Consider the following 16,202-nt stretch of genomic DNA (forward strand, 5'->3'; position numbering starts at 1 on the left):
CACCTAAGACAAAGCTTGGCTCAAGATGATAAACACACAAATCGTTAACTGCTGTTGTTATTACTGTAGAAGCTTCATATATGCCGGCAGAATGAATATCCTGTCAAACTTGAGGCTGGAACTCGCCATTTCTACTGAGGAAATGATAAAGAACGGTGCCTTTGCCAGAACGGACATCCATACTCCCCAGGCAGTGCGGCAGCACAGGCCGGGATCAGAGTCTGGGCCACCGCCAAACCCAGCTCCAGCCTGGCGCGCGCCCCAGCACCGGCTGGAGCCCTGGCCCCGCCCACATCCCTGCAAGTCCCGCCCCTGGGGCCGCGCGCGCCACCGCCGCCGCCGCGCGCGTCCCGCCCCGCCCCTGCTGCTGACGTGCGGGGCCGAAAGGGACGGGCGGGCTCTGCCGAGTCGTGTGCTTCCGCGGGCTCCGGGGTCGCTGGGGCCTCGTGGCCGGGCGGCTCCGCGGGGCTTCGCCCGCTCTCGCACGTCCCTCGTGACCTCTCGCCGCGCCCAGCGGGCCCTGCGCTTCGGCTGGAGACCGGAGAAGGGGTGAGTGTTGGCGGGAGCGGGATCGGACGGGCCGGGCGCGCGCTCCGCTCTCCGGGGCATTGTCTGGGCGGGGGCGGCGCGGGCACGTGCGCTCCCCTCCCCCACCCAGCCGACCGCGCGGCCCCGGCGGAGCAGAGGGAGGGAGCCGGTGAATGCAGAGAGCAGAGGACCGGGAGGGGGAGGCTGGTTCCGGGGTGAGTGTGTCTGTCGAGGGAGTCTCCGTAGCGGGAGCCTGGAATCTGGGTGTGTTGGAGGGTCCTTTTAAGGGCGCAGCGCTCCCTGAGGGGATGGGGGGGGTCCCTTGAACCCCAATGGCTGGAGCTGTCAGGATGTTAAGTTTGGTGGCCTGGGATGGGATTGGAGACGAGATTTGGCTCCAACACTGGCAAGTTGTGGGTTTACTGACAAGAACCGTGGAATCCTCCTCCAACCTGTCGCCATCCTTACTGTCCTCCTCCCTCGCGAAGGATGAGTGGGATTTAGAAAGGTTGGAGGATATTTCAGGGATATGCCGGAGTTAAAGCCCCAGAGGTGTGACACGGTGCGGGGTTAGAGTAGAAAGCTTGGGAAAGTGAGTACTGGGAAGAAAGGCTGGTTTGGTGGGTTGTGGCCAGATTGCAGAAGACAGTGAATGAGGTTTATATCATAACCTTTTTTTCTATCATGAGTGTAATTAGGTTAAAAAATAGAAAGTAGAAGAGGAAAATAACATAATCTCACATCCCTTGACACCTCATTTTTAGATTGTTTATATGTGTTTGCTAGAATTTTCATCAACGCTTATAATAGTTACAGAGTTTACCTACAATTTTCATTCTCTTTTCTCCTTAGGGTGTAAAAATGCAATGTAATATACAGTATTCAGCAATATCCTTTCTTCTTAATAAGCAAGTAGCATGTACTCATCATAGAAAAATTAAAAAATAGAGACCAGCAAAATACGGAGGAGTATTCATAGTTTTACTGCCTGGAGAAATTGTGTGTTTTTGGTGTGTATGTTCTTTCAAATATAGGAGCAGCTAATGCCCTGATTAGGAATTTAGTTTTCACAGGGATCCTTTGAAGGTTTTAAGAAGGCAGGTAGCATAATCTGACTGCTGTGTGGAGGAAGAGGGCAAGAGTGGGAGCTGGGAGATCAGTTAGGATGCTGTTTGCAGTACCGTGGGCTAGGTCCATGGCAGCAGAGATGAAGTACAAAGATTTAAAAATACTTTGGAGGTAAAATGAACAAGACTTGGGAGTGGGTTAGTGAGGGGATGGGAGGATTCTTTGCATATATATATATATATATATATATATATATTTAAGGATTTGTTTATTTTAGAGAAAGAGAGCCCGAGTGAGCAGAGGGGGTTGCAGAGGGAGAGAGAGAGAGAATGAATCTCCAGCAGACTCCTGCTGAGCGAAGAGCTGAAGTGGGGCTCCATCTCATGGCCCTGAGATCATGACCTGAGCTGACATCAAGAGTTGGATGTTTAACCAACTCAGCCACTCAGGCACCCCTTGATATATTTTTTAAAATTAAGCTTTGTGCCCAACATGGGGCTTGAACTCACGACCCTGCGATCAGAAGTTTCATGTTTTATTGACTGAGCCGGCCAGATGCCCGAGAATTCTTTGCATTTGGTATTTGTTTTGAGCTACTATGAGTAGATTTTGACATTTACTGAGAGGAAGAAGGATGGAAGAGAAATTTGAGGTGGGAAAAATTAGTTCTTTTTGGGTATATTAAATGTGAGATGCCTATCAGTTATGAAGCTGGTATATTGATGAGGCAGTTGGATGTACAAGTTTGGGACTCATGGAAGAGATAACCAAGACCTGTTAGATAAAAATTTGGAGTTCATTACATATTGAAAGGTATGGGACTGTATGAGATCATCAAGGGAAAAAGTATAGATAGGTGAAAATTGGTGCTTTGAGGTCAGTACTGGAAAAAGATTGAACATAGGACAGGAAAAACAGCCAGTTGAGGTAGGGGAAAAAAACAGAAGTCTGGTGTCATGGAAGCCAAGAAAAACAAGTTCATAGACGATTGAGAATTGGCCCATCCATGCTTCTGAGAAGTTTGGTGAGATACTCAGTTGGATTTGGAGGTTGTTTGTCTTGTCATTGTATTACTATTATTATTTTTGAAGATTTAAAATTTTTTTTTTTTTTTAAAGATTTTATTTATTTGTCAGAGAGAGAGCAAGCGAGAGCGAGCACAGGCAGACAGAGTGGAAGGCAGAGTCAGAGGGAGAAACAGGCTCCCTGCGGAGCAAGGAGCCCGATGTGGGACTCGATCCCAGGATGCTGGGATCATGACCTGAGCCAAAGGCAGCTGCTTAACCAACTGAGCCACCCAGGCGTCCCGAAGATTTAAAAATTTTTAAGTAATCTCTTCTTCCAGCGTGGAGCTTGAACTCACAACCCAGGGATCAAGAGTCACACCCGCCATCAGCTGAGCCAGCCTGGTTTGTGGTAGTATCCAGAGTTCTAGAAGTGGGAGGTGGAAACCAGAGTGGAATAATTGATTGGGGCTTGAGGAAGTGAAGATAATGAGTGCAGATTAGAAAAACCTAGACCTTTTTTTGAGATGCCTTATTTCCATTTGCTCTAAAACTAAATTTGGTAGGATAAAAAATGGTGTCTTGTTTAATTTTTCATTTCTTGATTACTAATGTGTTTGAACACTTTTTCCACATATATTGGCCATTGGTAAATTTCTCTTTCTCTCCTGTGTGTATCTTCTTGTTTTTATCACTTCTGGGAATTGATTGTCAAGAGTTCTTTTAGATCTTGAAAACATGTAGTTTGACATAGAGCTTGTAGAATTTCCCCCCTTAAGTATTTTTCTGGGAATAAATGAGGTTATTACATATGCATGGTTAATAACGGAAAAGCCGTATTTAACATTTAGCTCCTACATATGCTCCCCCCCAATTATAGTAGGATACACATAAAATTTACCACCTTAACCATTTTTAAGTGTGCAGTTCAGTGGTCTTAGATACATTTGTAACAGTGTGCAACCATACCACCATCCATCTACATCACTCTTTTCATCGTACAAAACTGAAAATCTGTACCCATTAAACAGTAACTCCCTATTCCCCCTTTCTCCTAGTCCTTGGCAGCCACCATTCTGTCTCTGTGACTGATTTTGACTATATTAAGTATCTCATATAAAGAGAATCACACAGTATTTGTGTTTTTCTGACAGGCTTACTTCACTTAGTATAATATTTTCAAGGTTCACCCATGTTGTAGCATGTGTCAGAATTTTCTTTAAAAAAAATTTTTTTTTAAGTTTTTATTTTAATCCCAGTTAGTTAACATATAGTGTTTTATTAGTTTCAGGGGAATGATATAGTGATTCAACACTTCTGTGTATTATTACCCTGTGCTCATCACAGGTGCACTCACCTGTTTCACCCATCCCCCGCACCTCCCCTCTGGTAGGTATCCGTTTGTTCTCTGTAATTAAGAGTCTGTTTCTTGGTTTGTCTCTTTTCTTCTTTGTTCATTTGTTTCTTAAGTTCTACGTATGAGTGATAATCATGTGGTCTTTTGTCTTTTTCTGACTGACTTATTTCACTTATAGTAGCATACTCTTTGGCTTCATCCATGTGGTTACAAATGGCAAGATTTCATTCTTTTTAAATTTTTATTTATTTATTTATTTATTTATTTATTTATTTTTAAAAGATTTTATTTATTTATTTGACAGAGAGACAGAGATCACAAGTAGGCAGAGAGGCAGGCAGAGGGAGAGGAAGGGAAGCAGGGTCTCTGGTGAGCAGAGAGCCCGATATGGGGCTCGATCCCAGAACCCTGGGATCATGACCTGAGCCGAAGGCAGAGGCTTTAACCCACTGAGCCACCCAGGCGCCCCGATTTCATTCTTTTAAATGGATAAATAATATTCCATTGTGTATATATTCCACATCTTCTTTATCCATTCATTAATAAGTGGACACTTGGGCTGCTTCAGTATCTTGGCAATTATAAATATTGCTGCTGTAAACATAGGGGCACATGTGTCCCTTTGAATTAGTGTTTCTGTATTCTTTGAGTAAACAACTTTCCTTTCTAAGTCTGAATAGTATTCCAGTGTATGTGTACGTATCACATTTGTTTACCCATTCATCTGTTGATGAACACTTGGGTTGTTCCCATCTTCTAGCTATTGAGAATAATGCTGCCAAGAACATGGGCGTACAGGGGTGCTGAGGTGGCTCAGTGGGTTAAGTCTCTGCCTTCGGCTCAGGTCATGATCTCAGGATCTCCCCCTCCCTCTCTCTGCCTGCCTCTCCGCCTACTTGTGATCTCTCTCTGTGTCAAATAAATAAATAAAATCTTAAAAAAAAAAAAAAAAAGAACATGGGTGTACAGATACCTCTTCAAGTCCCAGCTTTTAGTTCTTTCAGTATGTATGTACCCAGAAGTAGAACTCTTTAGATCATATAGCAATTCTATTTTTATTTTTTGAGGAACTGCCACGCTTTCTTCCATAGTGGCTTGTGCATATATTCCCAGCATTGTACAAGGGTTCCAGTTTCTTCACATCCTCGCCAATCCTTGTTTTCTGGTTTGTTCGTTTGTTCGTTCTTTCCTTTGATAGTCATCCTAATGGGTGTGAGGTGATAATCTCACTGTGGTTTTGATTTGTACTTCCCTAATATTAGTGATGTTGAGCATCTTTTCAAGGGCTTATTTGGTCATTTCTATATTGTTGGAGAAATGTTTATTCCAAATCTTTTGCCTACTTCTAGTCACGTTTTTTACTGCTTTCTGTTTCAGGAGTTCTCTCTTTATATTCTGGATAGGAATCCCTTATTGGATATATGATCGGTAAACATTTTCTCCTTTGACTTGCCTTTTTACTCTGTTGATAGTGTCTTTGATGCACAAAATTGAAAAATTTTAATGAAATCCAATTTATTTTTTTATGACATGTGACTTTGGGGTCATATCTAAGAAATCTTTGCAAATCCGGTGTTGTGAAGCTTTAAAGAGTTTTATTATTTTAGGGTGCCTGGGTGGCTCAGTGGGTTAAGCCGCTGCCTTCGCTGCCTTTAAAAAAAAAAAAGATTTATGTATTTATTAGAGTACAAGAGCATGGATGCATGTGTGAGCAGTGGGGAGATGGAGGGGGAGAGAGAAACCCAAGCTGACTCTGTGCTGAGTGTGGAGGCTGATGGAAGGCTCTATCCCAAGACCTGGAGATCACGATCTCAGCAGAAACCTAGAGTCAGACGCCCAACTGACTGTATCACCCAGGTGCCCCTAGAGTATGTATGCTTTATGGTTTTTTTTTTTTTTTTTTTAAGATTTATTGGGGCATCTGGGTGGCTCAGTTGTTTAAGTGTCTGCCTTTAGCTCAGGTCATGACCCTGGAGTCCCAGGATTGAGCCCCATGTCGGGCTCCCTACTCAGCGGAGAGCCGCTTCTACCCCTGCTCCTCACCCTGCTTGTGCTCGTGCTTTCTCTCAAATAAATAAAATCTTTTTAAAAAATTATTTATTTAAAAGAGAGAGCATGTGATCACAAGTTCAGGGACAAGGCAGAAGGAGAGGGAGAGAGTCTCAAGCAAGACTCTGTGTTGAGTGTGGACCTGTGGTGGGGCCTCATCTCGTGACCCTGTGATCACCATCCCTCCTGAAACCAAGAGTTGGACACTCAACCACCTGTGCCACCTAGGCACTCCCGAGAGTGTGTATACTTTTTATAATTGAGATATAATTCATGTAATATACATTCATCATTTTAAAATGTATAATTCAATGTTTTTTAGTATATTTACAAGATTATGCAACCATTTCTACCATCTAATTCCAAAACATTTCCATCACCTGAGAAAGAAACCCCATACCTATCAGCAGTCAGTTCTGGTTCCCCCTTCTCCCCTGGCATCCACTGTTTGTGTCTATGGTTTTGCCTGTTTCTATACATTTCATGTAAACAGGATCATATAACATGTGGCCTAACATATCTGGCTTCTTTCACTTAGCATGCTGTATTCAGTCTATCTGTGGTGTAGCATGTATCAGTACCTAATTATTTTTTTTTAAGATTTTATTTATTTATTTGACAGACAGAGATCACAAGTAGGCAGAGAGGCAGGCAGTGAGAGAGGAGGAAACAGTGTCCCTGCTGAGCAGAGAGGCCAATGTGGGGCTCGATCCCAGGACCCTGGAATCATGACCGGAGCCAAAGGCAGAGGCTTTAACCCATTGAGCCACCCAGGCCCCCCACAGTACCTAATTATTTTTATTGCTTAATAATGTTCTGTATGGGGGCACCTGGGTGGCTCAAATGGTTGGGCGTCTGCCTTCAGCTCAGGTCATGATCTCTGGTCCTGGGATTGACCCCCATATCGGGCTCCTGGCTGCTTCTCCCTCTCCCTCTGCCTCTCCCCCGGCTTATGCTCTCTCTCAATGAATAAATAAAATCTTAAAAAAATATATTCTTTATGAACATACCACATTTTGTCTTGTCATCAGTTGGTAGATATTTGGGGTGTTCATACTTTTTCAGTATTATGAATAATGCCGTTATGAACATTTACATGTAAGTTTTTATGCATACATGTCTTTTCAGTTCTCTAGGATATATACCTAGGAATGGAATTGCTAGGTCATATAGTAAATCTGTTTAACTTTTTTTTTTTAAAGTTTGGTTTTTTGGTTTTTTTTTTTAAGTAATCTCTACCCCCAACATGGTGCTCAAATTCACAACCCTGATAACAAGAGTCACAAGCTCTCCCTGCTGAGCCAGGCAGGCACCCCGATTCTGCTTTACATTTTAAGGAGCTGCCAGACTTTTCCACAGCAGCTGCACCATTTTTACACTTTCATGAACAATATGAGGTTTCCCATTGTGTAGTCTTCATATTTTTTTTGGCAGAATATTGAGTACTTGTGTGTGTCTGTGTGTATGTGTGTTGTTTTTAAAGGTTTTAGTTTTTTATTAGAGAGCCCCAGTGTGCTGGGAAAAGGGGGGAGAATAGCAGAAGGGGAGGGAGAGGGAAAACAGAGAGAAGGAGCAAGAGAATCTCTAGCAAACTCCATGGTGAGCGCAGAGCCAGTGCTGGGCTGGGTCGCAGGACCTTGATCTCACTACCACTACCAGAGCTGAAACCAAGAGTTGGGTGCTCAGCTGCTGAGCCACCTAGGCACCCCAGTTGTATGTGTTTTTATAATTTTTAAAAACGATTTTATTTGTTTGAGAGAGAGAAAGAGCAGAAGCAGGGGAAGCAGCAGGCAGAGAGAGGGAGAGAAGCTGGTTGTCCGCCCGAGTAGGGAGCCGGAGGCGGGACTTGATTTCAGGACTCTGGGATCATTCCCTGAGCCAAGCAGACGCTTAATGACTGAGCCACCCAGGCGCTCTGTGTGTGTTTTTACGTATGTCATTGAGCTACAGTTGGCATCCACAAACTGCACAGTGTGCGATTTGGGAAGTTTCAGCAGATTTATACACCTATGAAACCATCACCACAATCAAGATAGTAAACATATGTATCATCCCATAAATTTTTCTTATGCCCTTTAATGATCCCTCTCCCCTCTTCCTGTCATTGTCCCTTCCCCTGGCAACCAGTGATCAGCTTTCTGTCACTGTAGACGAGTTTGCTTTTTATATAAGTAGAATGATTCTAGTATGTACTTTTTCTTAAACTGGGTTCTTTGACTCAGCATTGTTTTGAGATTAACTCACATTGTTCCATGTATCAGTTCATTCCTTTTTATTGGTGAATAATAATTTGTTGTACAGATATATCACAGTTTGTTTATCCTTTCACCTGTTAATGGAAATTTGGATTGTTTCCATTTTTTGACTCCTGGAAATAAAGCTGTGAACATGTGCTTTCAAGTTTTTATATGGACATAGGCTTTTATTTCTCTTGGGTAAGTATCTAGGAGTGGAATGACTGGGTCATGTGGTAGAGTATCCTTTATAAGAAACTGCCAAACTGTTTTCCAAAGTGATTTCCAAGGTGGTTGTAGCACTTCACATTTCCAACAGCAACGTATGAATGTTCCAGTTGGTCCACGCCCTTTGGCTATGTTCTTTTGAACATTTAGTGAAGAAGAAAACAGACATAAATACCTCTATATAGGAATCGCCTGCTTTCTGAAAGTTTACGTTATGCTACTTTGGTTTTACAAAGAAAGATAGTCATAGCTTTTTTTTACAAAAGCAGAAATCCTCTTCTGATTTCTTCCAGTTGGGGAAAACCAGTACTGATGTAGGTTTTTGAAAAAGTGAGGTAGTATAATGTGAACTTCATAAAGCAGGGGATACACATTTCAGTTTAGGAAAGGTTTCATAGGAATGCTGCACTTCCATAGCAGGGTGAAACTGTAATCCATCTCCCAGATTAGTCCTTTTGGCATTTTCCTCCCTAAAGTAATGCATGAACAGGTTTGGAAAGTTCAAATGTAGTCAGGAATAACAAGCAAAATCACTACCCTGGGCAGGGGCAACTATTGTTAATCATTTTTTATTATTTTCTTCTGTGAAAACTTACACAGACATGTATCAGCATTTTTTAAAAATCGTTTTTCTTCCCTAGTTTACACAGAAGGGATCAAAGTATACATATTATTCTGAACCTTGCTTTTTTTCATTTCACAGTCTATTTTGGAGTTTTCCATATTGGCACATTCTTTCTCGTGGCTGCGTTTCAGTCTTACAGTCAGTGTTGCTTTGAGAAAACATGAATTTGCTCCAATGCAATTAAAACATCAGGGAACCTGGGGCACCTGGGTGGCTCAGTGGGTTAAAAGCCTCTGCCTTCGGCTCAGGTCATGATCTCAGGGTCCTGGGATTGAGCCCCGCATCGGGCTCTCTGCTCAGCAGGGAGCCTGCTTCCTCCTCTCTCTCTCTCTGCCTGCCTCTCTTCCTGCTTGTGCTCTCTGTCAAATAAATAAATAAAATATTAAAAAAAAATAAAACCTCAGGGAACCATTTGAATATAATGTGAATTTCACATTTGATTGTGTGATTTTTTCTGCAAGACATGCTAGGTGAATTCAGAAAACTGTACTTTGCTCAAGGGACTCCACAGCTGTATGCAGGCACACGCCTTGCAGATATCTTCTTGTGACCTTACCTTACTTCTCTGTTGTGAGCCACATCTGGTGCTGCAACTTTCTGTTGATTTCAGATTACTTAATTCTACCACTTCACAGTAATGCACAAGTTGTAACCTTTCAGTGCCCACTTCCACAAGCAAACACGAGGCCTTTTTCAGGATGAAGTACCATATTTATTATAGCGTTTATCTATTTTGCAACCCTTTAATGTGTAAAACTATGCTATTGGTTTTATTAGATTCCCTTTTTTATGTCGCTCATGGCATTTTTGAATGTTGTGTCCTTAACTCCATTTTCCCCTTGCTTTGTGGTTTTTATTATACAGTTTTATGGAGATTTTTAGGAATGTGTATGTCACATTGTAATGGAACTGATTTATGCCATAGTATGAATGTAAATCATTTAAGTTTTTTTAAAATTTTTTAGACTTCATTATTTGAGTGGAAGAACAAACAATCATTAAGGAGGGGCACAGAGAGAGAGAGAGAGAGAGAGAGAGAAGCAGACTTCTCGCTGAGCAGTTAGCCTGATGCGGGGCTAGATCCTAGGACCTGGAGGTCGTGACCTGAGCTGAAGGCAGATACTTAACCGACTGAGCCACCCGGGAGCCCCTCTTTATTTAAGTTTTATTTTTAAAATATCATATATATTGGGACGCCTGGGTGGCTCAGTTGGTTGGACGACTGCCTTCGGCTCAGGTCATGATCCTGGAGTCCCGGGATCGAGTCCCGCATCGGACTGCCAGCTCCATGGGGAGTCTGCTTCTCTCTCTGACCTTCTCCTCATTCATGCTCTCTCTCACTGTCTCTCTCTCAAGTAAATAAATAAAATCTTTAAAAAAAAATATCATATATACTAAATAGCATATATAAGCAAATCTTTTTTTAAAGGTTTTATTTATTTGAGAGAGAGGGAGAGCATGGAGGAGAGAGCATGGAGGAGAGAGGGGGGAGGGGCAGAAGGGAGAGGAAGAAGCAGACCACCCCCCACATCCCTCTCCCCCTGACATGGGGCCCTATCACAAGATCTTGGGATCATGATCTGAGCCACCTAGGCTCCCCACAAAGTAAAAGAATAATAATAATAAAATAGCAAACACCTGTTTAGTTCCTCCCCCTGACATTTTCTCTCTCTCTTTAAAAAAAAAAAAAAAGATTGTGGTCTTATTTAAGTATTACATATTTCCAGGTCAAAAATACCTACTTTCCTATTACACATGAAATTGCTTAAGACCATGCAAGTTGCTATATAAGGTCAGCCCCAGGATCCATTCAGGTCAGTACTTTGTCTCCAGTCTGCAAAGCAACATGTAGAAGAGTTTAGAATAAAACAGCTATTCTGAATTATTCATGCCACCGCTTCAATCTGTTAGTGCAAAAACTGGAGAGAACTGGCCTTAGGTATGTTTTACTCTTCCTTTACCACCCTCTCCCACCCCTCCACTTAATGTATCTTCTCTGGACAGAGTGAACTATTTGAAATGTTCAAGGGTTTTGAGATACTGAAGGCAAATCCTTTTTTTTTAAAAATTTATTTTATTTTATTTATTTACTTGACAGAGATCACAAGTAGGCAGAGAGGTAGGCAGAGAGAGAGGAGGAAGCAGGCTCCCTGCAGAGCAGAGAGCCCGATGCGGGGCTTGATCCCAGGACCCTAGGATCATGACCTGAGCCGAAGGCAGAGGCTTTAACCCATTGAGCCACCCAGGCGCCCCTTGAAGGCAAATTCTTAAGCTGACAGAAGGAAGAACATACACAGGCACCTGCCTGGCTCAGTTGGAGGAGCGTGCAATTCTTGATCCCAGGGTCATGGGTTCAAGCCTCATGCTGGATATAGATTGCTTGAATAAATAAACTTTAAAAAAAGAAAAAAGAGAAAGAAAAGAGGTCATATAAGCTTCCCTGGTGGCACTTTCAGACAAATATCACTGACTGGAATTGTCTGAAATGACAGTTCTGATTCATATGACAACCCTATTGTTTCAACCATGAAGCCATATAAGTTTTTTTTCCAAGAGAAGCAAAAGAAAACAAAGCTTGTCTACAAATCCAGGTTGAAAGGACAGGAAGAAACTGGACCAGATCAAGATTGTGTTAAATTCTTGGACATAGTCACAGAGAGTATATAAATTGAACCAAATCTTGTACACTTCACTAGGGATTTTTCACTGGGGCTTTCAAATGGACAACAAATTCTGTGGGGATAAATCTCACGCTTTTCAATGTGAAACTGAGATTCTAAAAAGGATATAAGTACCTTAAAACATGAGACCTTTTTCTTTTCTTTCTTTCAAAGAGGGAGGGCCAGAGAAAGAGAGTATCCCAAGCAGCCTCCACACCTAGCTCGTGAGCCAGACCCAGGCCTCAAGCCCACAACTCCCGAGATCAGTACCCAAGCCAAAATCAAGAGCTGAAAGCCCAACCGAGCCACCCAGGTGCCGAAACATGAAACAATTTTTAGAAAATTGGCTGTTCTTTAAATCAACTCTCCCTGGTCTAAGAAACTACTTATTAATAAAAACTGTCTAGAATTAGATATAGTGGTAGTTGCACAACTTTGTGAATCTACTAAAACAAAAAGAAAAACACCGAGTTTTGTACTTTAAAAGAGTGATTTTTACAGTATGTGAATTAGACCTCAGAGTCCTAATAGAGGCACCTGGCTGGCTTAGGCAGAGGAGCATGTGACTCCTGATCTCCGGGTCATGAATTTGAGCCCCATGCTGGGTGCAGAGATTACTTAATATAAATTTTTCCCTTTTTAAATTTAAATTCAATTAATTAAACATATAGAGTATTATTAGTTTCAGAGGTAGAATTCAGTGATTCATCAGTCTTATGTAACATCCAGTGCTCATTACATCATGTGCCCTCCTTAATGTCCATCACCCAGTTTCCCCATCTCCCAACAACCCCTCCCCTCCAGCAACCCTGTTTGTTTCCCACGATTAAGAATCTCTGGGGCGTCTGGGTGGCTCAGTGGGTTAAAGCCTCTGCCTCCGGCTCAGGTCATGATCTCAGGGTCCTGGGATCGAGCCCTGCATCAGGCTCTCTGGTCAGCAGGGAGCCTGCTTCCCCCACCCCTCTCTGGCTGCCTCTCTGCCTACTTATGATCTCTGTCTTTCAAATAAATAAATAAAATCTTAAAAAAAAAAAAAAGAATCTCTTATGGTTTGTCCCCTTCTCTGACTTGATCTTGTTTTATTTTTTCCTCCCTTCCCCTGTGCTTCTCTGTTTTATTTTTTAAATTCCATGTATTAGTGACATCAAATGACAATTGTCTTCCTCTGACTGACTTATTTTGCTTAGCATAATACCTTTCCTTTCAATCCAATAAATTTTTTTTAAAGTCATTATAAAAAAATAACAATGATGGGGTGTCTGGCTGGCTCAGTTAGAGTGCACAGCTCTTTTTATTTCCCCAAAGATTTGTTTATTTAGCAAGAGCGAGAGCATGCAGGGGTAGGGGGTAGGGACAGGAGAGAACCTTAAGCAGATTCCATGCTCAGCAGAGAGCCCAACTCAAGGCTCAGCCTCACAACCCTGAGATCATGACCTGAAATGAAACCAAGACTCAGAGGAGGATGCAGGGTGCAACTCTTGATCTCGGGGTTGTAGGTTCAAATCCGACACTGGGTGTAAAAATTACTTAAAAAAATTAACTCTTTAGGAAAAATGATTAACCTCGGACCACGTAGATGGCTCAATCAGTTGAGCATCTGCCTTTGGCTCAGGTCATGATCTCCAGGTCCTGGGATCAAGCCCCACAACAGGCTCTCTGCTCAGTAAGGAGCCTGCTTCCCTGCCCACGCCCCCACTCTCTGCCTGCCTCTTTGACTACTTGTGATCTCTTTCTGTCAAATAAATAAATAAAATCTTTAAAAATTTATTTATTTATTTATTTGACACAGAGAGAGAGAGAATGAGAGAGGGAACACAAGCAGGGGGAGCGGGAGAGGGAGAAGCAGGCTTCCTACCAAGCAGGGAGCCTAATGCGGGGCTCAGTCCCAGGACCCAGGGATCATGACCTGAGCCGAAGGCAGATGCTTAACAACTGAGCCACCCAGATGCCCCAGATTCGTAATACTTTTAAATTTGATTTTATCATAAAATATTTCAGATATTCAAAAAATACAAAATGATCGGTGAGGGGAGTACTTGAAGACACTTAAAAGTATAAGCAATTTCCTATTTCTTAGACTAAGTGGTAGCTAAACAGGTTTTTGCTATTTTACTATTATTATTCTTTTACTTTGTGGGGAGTCTAGGTGGCTAGACTGAACTGGTGATTTTGTAGAATTCTGGGGACGCCACACAGTTGTGAAGTAGGAGTTGGGGCTCTGCAGCAGGTGCTTCTCGTGCTTCCTCTTCTCCTCTTCCGGAGACCAGTGGAAGAGGTCCTTCATGAGGGGATGTTTTTACACATGGAGAGGTCATCACTATTGGAAAGCTGTTTACTTTTTATATATACATACAGATATATGCGTGTGTGTGTGTGTGTGTGTGTGTGTACATACATACATACATATTTATTTATTTATTGAATTAAAAAAATTTTTTTATAAACATACAATGTATTTTTACCCCCAGGGTACAGGTCTGTGAATCGCCAGCTTTACACACTTCACAGTACTCACCATAGCAAATACCTTCCTCGGTGTCCATAACCCCACCCTCCTCTCCCGGCCCCCTTCCCCCCAGCAACCCTCAGTTTGTTTTGTGAGACTAAGAGTCACTTATGGTTTGTCTCCCTCCCAATCCCATCTTTTTTCATTTATTCTTTTCCTACCCCCGAACCCCCCACGTTGCATCTCCACTTCCTCATATCAGGGAGATCATATGATAGTTGTCTTTCTCCGATTGACTTATTTCGCTAAGCATAATACCTCTAGTTCCATCTACATTGTCGCAAATGGCAAAATTTCATTTCTTTTGATGGCTGCATAGTATTCCATTGTGTACATATACCACATCTTTTTATCCATTCATCTGTTGATGGACATCTAGGTTCTTTCCATAGTTGGCTGTTGTGGACATTGCTGCTATAAACATTCAGGTGCATGTGCCCCTTCGGATCACTATGTTTGTATCTTTAGGGTAAATACCCAGTAGTGCAATTGCTGGGTCATAGGGTAGCTCTATTTTCAACTTTTTGAGGAACCTCCATGCTGTTTTCCAGAGTGGTTGTACCAGCTTGCATTCCTACCAACAGTGTAGGAGGGTTCCCCTTTTTCCTCATCCTTGCCAGCATCTGTCATTTCCTGACTTGTTTATTTTAGCTATTCTGACTGGAGTGAGGTGGTATCTCACTGTGGTTCTGATTTGTATTTCTCTGATGCCAAGTGATATGGAGCACTTTTTCATATGTCTGTTGGCCATCTGGATGTCTTCTTTGCAGAAATGTCTGTTCATGTCCTCTGCCCATTTCTTGATTGGATTATTTGTCCTTTGGGTGTTGTTTGCTAAGCTCTTTATAGATTTTGGATACTAGCCCTTTATCTGATATGTTGTATGCAAATATCTTCCCCCATTCTGTCAGTTCTCTTTTGGTTTTGTTAACTGTTTCCTTTGCTGTGCAAAAGCTTTTGATCTTGGTGAAATCCCAATAGTTCATTTTTGCCCTTGCTTCTCGCCTTTGGCGATGTTCCCAGGAAGAAGTTGCTGCAGCTGAGGTCAAAGAGGTTGCTGCCTGTATTCTCCTCAAGGAGAGTTTGTTAAACAGACTGTCTTTTTTCCATTGGACATTCTTTCCTGCTTTGTCGAAGATTAGTTGACATTGAGTTGAGGGTCTGTTTCTGCGCTCTCTATTCTGTTCCATTGATCTATGTGTCTGTTTTTGTGCCAGTACCATACTGTCTTGATTACAGCTTTGTAATAGAGCTTGAAGTCCGGAATTGTGATGTCACCAGCTTTGGCTTTCTTTTTCAATATTCCTTTGGCTATTCGAGGTCTTTTCTGGTTCCATATAAATTTTAGGATTATTTGTTCCATTTCTTCGAAAAAAATGGATGGTATTTTGATAGCGATTGCATTAAATGTGTAGATTGCTATAGGTAGCATGGACATTTTCACAATATTTATTCTTCCAGTCCAGGAGCATGGAACATTTTTCAGTTTTCTTGTGTCTTCCTCAGATTCTTTCATGAGTACTTTATAGTTTTCTGAGTATAGATTCTTTGCCTCTTTGGTTAGGTTTGTTCCTAGGTATCTTATGGTTTTGGGTGCAACTGTAAATGGGATTGACTCCTTAATTTCTCTTTCTTCTGTCTTGTTGGTGGTGTAGAGAAATGCAACTGATTTCTCTGCATTGATTTTATATCCTGACACTTTACTGAATTCCTGTACAAGTTCTAGCAGTTTTGGAGTGGAGCCTTTTGAGTTTTTCACATACAGTATCATATCATCTGTAAAAAGTGATAGTTTGACTTCTTCTTTGCCGATTTGGATGCCTTTAATTTCTTTTTGTTGTCTGATTGCTGAGGCTAGGACTTCTAGTACTATGTTGAATAGTAGTGGTGATAATGAACCATGTTCCTGACCTTAGCGGAAAAGCTTTCAGTTTTTCTCCATT

The 16,202-nt window shown here is 42.1% G+C and overlaps 1 protein-coding gene across 4 annotated transcripts in view; it reads left to right on the forward strand.

Annotated features, from left to right (window-relative positions):
* The first annotated feature begins 371 nt into the window (after positions 1–371).
* Positions 372–16,202, forward strand: part of YEATS2 (YEATS domain containing 2) — a 119,963-nt gene continuing 104,132 nt past the window's right edge. For 2 of the 4 annotated variants that reach the window (XR_006609169.1, XR_006609168.1), the window contains exon 1: positions 372–549. The gene's annotated coding sequence lies outside the window, so the exon portion shown is untranslated. Of the gene's footprint in view, positions 550–617; positions 744–16,202 lie in introns of those variants that run through there. The other 2 variants (XM_004745098.3, XM_004745100.3) reach the window with 2 other exon arrangements.

Source organism: Mustela putorius, unplaced genomic scaffold (genome assembly GCF_011764305.1).
Source record: "Mustela putorius furo isolate JIRA1106 unplaced genomic scaffold, ASM1176430v1.1 tig00003834_pilon_pilon_pilon, whole genome shotgun sequence".
NCBI lineage: Eukaryota > Metazoa > Chordata > Mammalia > Carnivora > Mustelidae > Mustela > Mustela putorius.